General features: G+C 54.6%; 2 long non-coding RNA genes across 2 annotated transcripts; both read right to left on the bottom strand.

Moving 5' to 3' along the window:
- Positions 1-2,582: 2,582 nt before the first annotated feature.
- LOC310888367 lies at positions 2,583-8,192 on the bottom strand. The gene is made up of 3 exons (XR_014575887.1): positions 8,097-8,192; positions 5,690-5,969; positions 2,583-3,150 (listed from the first exon to the last, which is right to left on the bottom strand). It is a non-coding gene; the product is annotated as an uncharacterized lncRNA (long non-coding RNA).
- Positions 3,335-5,669, bottom strand: LOC310888366. The gene is made up of 2 exons (XR_014575886.1): positions 3,894-5,669; positions 3,335-3,559 (listed from the first exon to the last, which is right to left on the bottom strand). It is a non-coding gene; the product is annotated as an uncharacterized lncRNA (long non-coding RNA).
- Positions 8,193-8,616: the final 424 nt, after the last annotated feature.

Below are 8,616 nucleotides of genomic sequence, written 5' to 3'. Positions count from 1 at the left end.
AGGAAGGGGGAAAGGGAGGGGATGGGGAGGGAAGGGAAGGGGATGGGGAGGGGAAGGGTGAGGGAGGGGGAGGGGAAGGGAAGGGTGAGGGTGGGGGAGGGAATGGGGTGGGGAGGGGAAGGGTGAGGGTGGGGGAGGGGAAGGGGTGGGGAAGGGAAGGGTGAGGGTGGGGGAGGGGAAGGGGTGGGGAAGGGTGAGGGAGGGGGAGGGGAAGGGGATGGGGAGGGGAAAGGTAATAGGAAGGGGGAGGGGAAGGGTGAGGAAGGGGGGAAAGAGAGGGGATGGGGAGGGGAAGGGATAGGGGAGGGGGAGGGAGGGGAAGGGGAGGGGAAAGGTAATGGGAAGGGGGAGGGGAAGGGTGAGGAAGGGGGAAAGAGAGGGGATGGGGAGGGGAAGGGTGAGGGAGGGGGAGGGGAAGGGGCAGGGAGGGGGAAGGGAAGGGGAGGGGATGGGGAGGGTAATGGGAAGGGGGAGGGGAAGGGTGATGGGGACGGGGAGGGGATGGGGTGAGGGAGGGGAAAGGGGAGGGAGGGGGAGGGTGAGAAGGAGGAGAAGGGGGAGGGGAGGGGGAGGGGCCACGGGGAGGGGCAATGGGGAGAGGGAGGGGCGAGGAGGGGGAGGGGAAAGGGGGCGGGGCCAGGGGAAGGGGCGGGGCCAAAGGGGGCGGGGCCAGAGGGGGCGGGGAGGGGCGGGGCGAGGAGGGAGGGGGGGGAGGGGAGATGGAGGGGGCGGAGCCCCGAGCTCGTTAGCGGCGCTAATGAGGGGGGGGGCCTGGGGGAGGGGGGCGGGGCTCGGCCTGGGGGCGGGGCTCGTTACCGGCGCTCGTTAGCGCCACTAATTAGGGCATGGGGGGGCTCTAATTAGGGTTGGGGCCGCTAATTAGGGCTTGGGGGCCGCTAATTAGGGTCTAATTAGGTCCCCTTGCTCGTTAAGGCCACTAATTACCCCAACTAATTAAGCCCCAAAGCTCCACCCCCCCATCACCTAATTAGCAGGACGGGTCATTAATTAGGGTTGGGGGTAATGAGGGGCTCAGCGCCCTCCCGTGTTAATGAGGGGCGGCTAATTAACACTGGGCGCTAATGAGCTGCTGTTAATTACTGCTGTATGCTAATGCGGTGACAATAAAGACCATTATATGCAAATGAGGGTGTTAATTACCCTTGCATACTAATTAGGGGCTGCTAATTGGACTTGAGTGTTAATGAGGACAACTCCAATTACCTTTGTATGCTAATTAGGGGGCAGTAATCACCTTCATGTGCTGATGAGGGGCATTGTATGCTAATTGTATGCTAATGAGAGTGTTAATTACCACTGCGTGTTAACGATAGGCTGCTAATTACCCTTGTATGCTAATTAGGGGGGGTTCCGCTACCCTCATATGCTAACGAGGGGGGCAATAATTACTATTATGTGCTAATTATGGAGACTGTAATTAGCGTTATATGCTAACGAGGTGCTGCTAATTACACTTATACTTTCATTAGAGAATAACAAGTGAGATTATGTGCTAATGAGGGTCTTCATTACCGCTGCACATTAACGAGGGGCCGCTAATTACCCTTTGTGCGTTAATTAGGGGCTGATACCACCCTGGTATGCTAACAAGGCGATGATAATTACTGTTACGTGATAATAAGAAATATTAATTACTGCTTTATGCTAACGAGCAGTGTTAATTACTGTTCCATGCTAACGAGGGGCCGCTAATTACCCTCATCTGCTAATGAGGGGGGTGAAATTTGGAGGGGGGGGAAATTTGGAGGGGGGGGGGTCCTTTAATGACCACCTGGGGGGCACTCACCTCGTTGTTAATTAGTGGCGCTAATTAGCGCGGGCATTAATTAAGAAGGTCACCAGGCAGCGATTAATTAGGAGGGGATGAAGTGGGGGGGAGGGAGGGGGTAATTGGGGGGGGGGGAGGGGGGCCCCCGGAGCGCTGCGAGGGGCGGGAGTGGCGCCCCCCGCCCCCCCCCCCTTAATGAGCGGCGCTAATTAGCGGCGCTAATTAAGCGGGGGGGGGGGAAGGGCCAAGGGGGGGGGCCCCCCCCTCTTACCGTGGCCGGGGGTCCGGGGGTGTCCGTGGGTCCGTGGGGAGGGGGGGCGGGGGTGGGGCCCCCCCCATCGGCGCGGAGGGGGCGGGGCTTAAGGGGAGGGGGCGGGGCTTAAGGGCGAGGGGCGGGGCTTAAGGGCGAGGGGGCGGGGCTTAAAAAATCGGGGATCGACCAATGACGACCGTGGGGGGGGGATTTGGGGGGGGCGGGGGGGGGTTGGGGGGGGTGAGAGAAAATAGAGAGAGAAGGAGCGAGGCGATGGGGGGGGAATAAAAAAATCGGGGGAAAAATAATCCGGAAAGGAAAATTTGGGGAAAAAATCGAAATTTAAAAATAAAAAAATCAAAATTTAAAAACAAAAAAGCAAAATTTAAAAACAAAAAAGCAAAATTTAAAAATAAAAAATGAAAACTCGAAAATAAAAAAGCAAAATTTAAAAACAAAAAAGCAAAATTTAAAAATAAAAAACAAAATTTAAAAATAAAAAGAACTTAAAAATAAACAGAATTTAAAAAACAAAACTTAAAAAAAAAGAATTTAAAAATAGAAAAGCAAAACTTGAAAAACCAAAATTTAAAAATAAAAAAGCAAAACTTGAAAATAAAAAAGCAAAATTTAAAACAAAAAAGCGAAAGTGAAAACAAAAAAGCAAAAGTCCGAAACGAAAAGCAGAATTTACAAAGAAAACCGAAAACGTCAAAAGAAAAAATGGAAATTCAAACTAAAAACAGAAAGTCCAAAGCAAAAACCCAAATTTGAAAAGAAAAAAAATCAAGAAAAACAGAAATAAAAAAAACAAAATTTAAAAATAAAAACCAAATTTAAAAACAATAAACCAAAAAAATAAAAACCTAAAACCAAAATTAAAAAAACAAAAAAAATTAAAAACAAAAACCAAAACTAAAATTTAAAAATAATTTAAAAACCAAAATTCAAAAACAAAAAAAAACAAAATTTAAAAACAAAAACCAAAATTTGAATGTGAAAATTAAAAAAAAACGAGAGGAATTGTGAAAAAGGAGTGAAAAGGAGGAAAAATCACCGACTTCCGGAGGCGCAAAACAGCCGAGGAGCAACCGGGTCCCGCTCTGCGCTGGGGAGGAAAAACGGGGCAGGGTTTTTGGGGGGGTTTCGGCCTTTTTTGGGCAATTTGCCCTATTCTTCGCTTCCCTGGCCTCCCTCGCCTGCTTCCGGCCTCCATTTTCGCCTTTCTGGCCTCTTTTTTTTTGCCTTTTCGCCCTCTTTTTTGACCTTTTCTACCTTTTTTGGCCTCTCTGACCTTTTTCGGCCTCTCTCACCCTTTTCTGCCTCTTTTTTGCCCTCTTTTATCTTTTTTACCCCTTTTTGGCCTCATTTCTGACCTCCGCCACCTCTCTCTGGCCTCTTTTCCTCTGGCCTCCCTAATTTGGCCTCCTTTTGGCCTTTTTGGCCTCTTTTTGGCCTTTTCGGCCTCTTTTTTTCCCCGGCCTCTCGTATTTGGCCTCTTTCAGCTCTTTTTCGGCCTCTTTTTTTGGGGGCCTCTCTTACTTGGCCTTTTCGACCTCTTTTTGGCCTCTCTCGGCCTCTGTTTTGGCCTTTCCGGCCTCATTTTTGGCCTCTTTTCGGCCCTTTTGGCCTCTTTTTACCCTTTTCAGCGTCTCTTTGGCCTCTTCAGCCTCTTTTTTGGCCTCTTTTTAGTCTGGTCTCCAGTTTTTGACCTTGTTTATTTTTGGCCTCTAATTTTTGGCCTTTTTCACCTCTTTTTGGCCCTTTTTTTTTCGTCTTTGGCCTCTAATTTTTGGCCTGTATAGCCTTTTTTTTTGCTTTGGACTCTAGTTTTTGGTCTTGTTTTTCGGCCTCTTTTTTTGCTTTCAGCCTCCAACTTTTGGCCTTTTTGGCCTTCTTTTTGCTTTTGGCCTCTAATTTCTGGCCTGTTTGGCCCCCAGTTCTTGGTCTCTATTTTTATGGCCTCCGGTTTTTGGCCTTTTTGACCTCCTTTTGGCCTCTTTTTTGCTTTTGGCCTCCGCTTTTTGGCCTTTTTGACCTCTCTTTTGTTTTTATCCTCTAACTTTTGGTCTTTTTGGCCTCTTTTTTTGGATTTGGCCTCTAGTTTTTGGCTTCTTTTTTCTTTACGGCTTCTGATTTTTTGTGGTTTTGACCTCTTTTTGCTTTTGGCCTCCAATTTTCGAACTTTCTGACCTCCTTTTGGCCTTTTTTTTTTTGTTTTTGGCCTCTAATTTTGGGTCTTTTGGGCCTCTTTTTTTGTTTTGGTCTCTACTTTTTGGCCTCTTTTTTGTCTTTGGCCTCCAATTTTTGGTCTTTTCAGTCTTTTTGCCTTTAGTTTTTGGCCTCTGTCGTATTTGGCCTCCAATTTTTGGCCCTTTTGGCCTCTTCTTCGCCTCTTTTATTTTGGCCTCTAGTTTTTGGCCTCTTTTTTCTTTATGGCCTCCAGTTTTCAGCCTTTTGACCTCCTTCTGGCCTCCTTCTTGCTCCTGGCCTCCAATTTTTGGCCTTTTTTCCCTCTTTTTTGTTTTTGGCCTCTAATTTTTGGCCTCTCTTTTTGTTTCCAGCCTCAAACTTTTGGGCTCTTTGGCCCCTATTTGCCTTTTCTTGGCCTTCTTTGGCCTCTTTTTTGTTTTTGGCCTCTACTTTTCGGCCTTTTCTGGCCTCTTTTTTGTTTTTGATCTCCTATTTTTGGCCTTTTTGACCTGTTTTTCTGTTTTGGCCTCTGGTTTTTGGCCTCTTTTTCCGTTTTGCCCTCTCGCTTTTGGCCTTTTTGGCCTCTATTTGTCTGTTTTTGACCTTTTTGGCCTCTTTTTTGTTGTCGGCCTCTAACTTTTGGCCTTTTCGGCCTCTACATGCTCTTTTTTTGGCCTTTTTGGCCTCTTTTTTGTTGTCGGCCTCTAACTTTTGGCCTTTTTGGCCTCTACCTGCCCTTTTCTGACCTCTTTTTTGTTTTCTGCCTCTAACTTTCGGCCTTTTTGGCCTCTTTTTTGTTGTCGGCCTCTACCTTTTGGCCTTTTTGGCCTCTACCTGCCCTTTTCTGGCCTCTTTTTTGTTGTCGGCCTCTAACTTTTGGCCTTTTCGGTCTCTACCTTCCCCTTTTTTGGCCTTTTTTTTGTTTTCGACCTCTAACTTTTGCCCTTTTCGGCCTCTACCTTCCCCTTTTTTGGCCTTTTTGGCCTCTTTTTTGTTTTCGACCTCTAACTTTTGCCCTTTTCGGCCTCTACCTTCCCCTTTTTTGGCCTTTTTGGCCTCTTTTTTGTTGTCGGCCTCTAGCGGCCTCTACTTTTTGGCCCTTTCGGCCTCTCTCTGGCCTCTACTTGCCCTTTTTTCGGCCTCTTTTCGCCCTTTTTGCCCTCTCCGAGCTCTTTTCCCTCCTCCTCGCCTCTCCCTGACCTCCCTCTTTTGAACAGCCTCGCCCTCCTTTAGGAAAAACCGCTGAGAAAAAATAAAAATAAAAAAAAAATAAAAAATAAAAAACGGGTTAAAAAGCCCCCGCGCCCCAACCCCCGGCCCCGCTCTCCCCCCCCCGCGGCCACACCGGCGGTTGTTTTTTGGGGCGAAAAGGGGGGGGAAAAGGGCAAAATTGAGGGGGGGGGTAGGGGAAAGGTTCAAGGGGGGGGGCACGAGGGGGGGACACGGTCACTTACTGTGGCTGGCGGCTCAAAAAAATGGCGCTGCAAGGGAGAAAAAAAACACAACGGCAACAGCCCGGGTTAGGACGGTCCCCGAAAAAGCCCTTTTTCCCCTCAAAACGGTGCCGGGGGGGGGGGGGGGTTAAAACGTGAAGCGGGGCGGGGGTAAAATCGCTAAGGGTGGGGGGGGGGGGGAGGGGGAGGGAAGGGGGTTTTGGGGGGGGTTGGGGGTTTTTTTTTTTTAGGGGGGGGGGGCCAGGCGAAGCTGGGCTCCGGGGTGTCGGCCTCGCTGCCCCTGCGGAAGGAGAAGGGAGAGGCGTGAGTCAGGTGGGGGGGGGCCGGCCGCGGGGGGCCCCCCCCCGCCCCGCCGCCCCCGGGGGGGTCGCACGCGCGCGTTGTCTGCGGCCGGCGTCCCGAGAGAGCGAGAGAGCATCCCCCCCCCCCGGGGGGACGGGCGGTGCGCCGGGGGGGGGGTTATAGGGGAAAGGGGGGGTTATGGGGGAAATGGGGGGGTTACGGGGGGGTTATAGGGGAAATGGGGGGGTTATGGGGGAATTGGGGGGTTATGGGGGAAATGGGGGGGTTACGGGGGGGTAAAGGGGGGAATGGGGGGGGTTATAGGGGAAATGGGGGGGTTACGGGGGGGTTATAGGGGAAATGGGGGGGTTATGGGGGAATTGGGGGGGTTATGGGGGAAATGGGGGGGTTACGGGGGGGTAAAGGGGGGAATGGGGGGGGTTATAGGGGAAATGGGGGGGTTACGGGGGGGTTATAGGGGAAATGGGGGGGTTACGGGGGGGAATTTGGGGGGTTAGAGACGAAATTAGGGGGGTTAGGGGTGTTAATGAGGGATTAGAGGGGAAAATGGGGGGGTTATGGGGGGGCTGTGGGGAAATTGGGGGGTTTGGGGGGAAATGGGGGGGTTAGAGAGGAAATTGGGGGGGTTATGGGGAAATTGGGGGTTTAGAGGAGAAAATGGGGGGAAATGGGGGAGTTAAAGGGGGAAATGGGGGGGTTATGGGGGGGCTGTGGGGGAAATTGGGGGGGTTTGGGGCGTTAGTGAGGGATTAGAGAGGGAAATGGGGGGTTACGGAGGAAATTGGGGGGTTAGAGGGAAATGGGGGTTATGGGGGGGTAAGGGGAAATGGGGGCGTTATGGGGGGGTAAAGGAGAAATGGGGGGCTTATGGGGGAAATTGGGGGGAATGGGGGTTATGGGGGGGCAATGAGGGGTTAGAGGTGGAAATGGGGGGGGTCATCGGGTTAATGAGGGGTAGAGGGGAAAATGGGGGGGTTACAGGGGAAAATCGGAGGTTAGAGGAGAAAATGGGGGGGTTGGGGGGCGTTAATGGGGAGTTAGAGAGAAAATGAGGGGGTTAGAGGGGAAAATGGGGGGGTTAGAGGGGAAAATGGGGGGCTGGGGGGGACGTGGGGGGGTAACGAGGGAGTTAGGGGGAAACGGGGGTGTTAGAAGGGGGTTGGGAGGGCAATAGGGGAGTTAGAGAGGGAAACGAGGGGGTAAGGGGGGGTTAGGGGGGAAAGGGGGTGAAGTTGGGGGGGGTACTGGGGGAAATGGGGGGGCTATGGGGGAAAATGGGGGGCTTATGGGGGGGCTAGAGGGTGAATTGGGGGTTTTAGGGGGAGTTATGGGGTGAAACGGGGGGGTTGGGGGGGAATTAGGGGGCTTAGAAAGTGAAATGGGGGGGCTATAGGGCGAAACGGGGGGGTCGGGGGGATTAAAGGGAGAAATGGGGGGGTCGGGGGGGCAAATGGGGCGTCTGGGGGGGTAAATGGAGAGTTTGGGGGGGTAAATGGGGGGGTCTGGGGGGCAAATGGGGGGTCGGGGGGGGAAATGGGGGGGTACACGGGTGTCTGGGGGGGTTTTGGGGGGAGGGGGTTTATTTGGGGGGGGTCCCCTCGGCGCTCGGAGCCTTCCCCTGCAAAAGAAACGGGGTCGGGAAGGGGGGGGGGGGAAAAGCGGGGGAAGGAAAAGGGGGGGGGGCTCCAAAATTTAGTTGGGGGGGGGGGTTAAAATACGGGGGGGGAGGAGCCGAGCCCCGCCCCCAGCCAGGCCCCGCCCCCTTTCTCCTCACAGAGCCGCCCCCCCCCCCCCCCCGAAGGCCTCAGCGGGGTTTGAGCGGCCTTATCGCGGCCGTGTCGCGCCGCTATCGGGATATATCCCCTTTTTATGCCCCCCCCGTCGGCCTTATTCCCCCCCCCCTCCCCGGCCTCAATCCCCGCTCCACCCCCCTCAGCCTCGGCCCCGTCCCCTCAGCGCCGCTCCCCTCCCCCCCCCCCCCGCTCCCCCCCCCCCTCAAAGCCCCGTGAGGGCGAATAAAAACCCAAAACCCCTCAGATTTGCCCCAAAATCGTTTCGGGGACCCCCCCCCGAAGCCCCCCCGGCCCCTCAGCGGCGGCCTCACCCCTGGGCCCCGCCGCTCCGCCGCCGCCGCCGCCGCCGCCGCCTGCTCACAAAATGGCGCCCGCGCCGCCCTCTGCGCCGCTCCGGCCGGGAGCCCCGGCCGGGAGCCCGCGGCCCCGCCCCCTTTCCCCTCAGGACGCGCGGCGATTGGCTGAGCGCGACGCCAATCATCCCGGCGGCCAATGGGAGGGGCGGGGAGGAGGGAGAGCGAGGCGAAGCGCGGGAGGAGGGCCTGAGGGGGAGAGACTGCGGTGGGGGTCGGCGCGGGGATTGGGCGGCGGGGCTGCTCGTCAGGCGGGTTAGCCAATAGGAAGGGAGAGCGGTGGGGAGGGCCCGCCTCTTGGCTCGAAGGGAGGGGGGGAGGCCAACGGGCTGAGGCGGCGGGAGGGCGGGCCCTCGGCGGAACGCGCGCTGTGATTGGCTGACGCTTCAAGAACGCCGCGACGCGATTGGCCGGCGGCCCTGTCACTCCCCCCCTCCCTCCCCGAGCGGTCTCCTCAGGTGCGCCCCCCCCCCCCCGC

The sequence above is a fragment of the Anser anser genome (genome assembly GCF_964211835.1).
Source record: "Anser anser genome assembly, chromosome: 34".
Lineage (NCBI taxonomy): Eukaryota > Metazoa > Chordata > Aves > Anseriformes > Anatidae > Anser > Anser anser.
The sequence above is the reverse complement of the archived record's forward strand: the minus strand, read 5'-3'. Positions and strand labels throughout refer to the sequence as shown.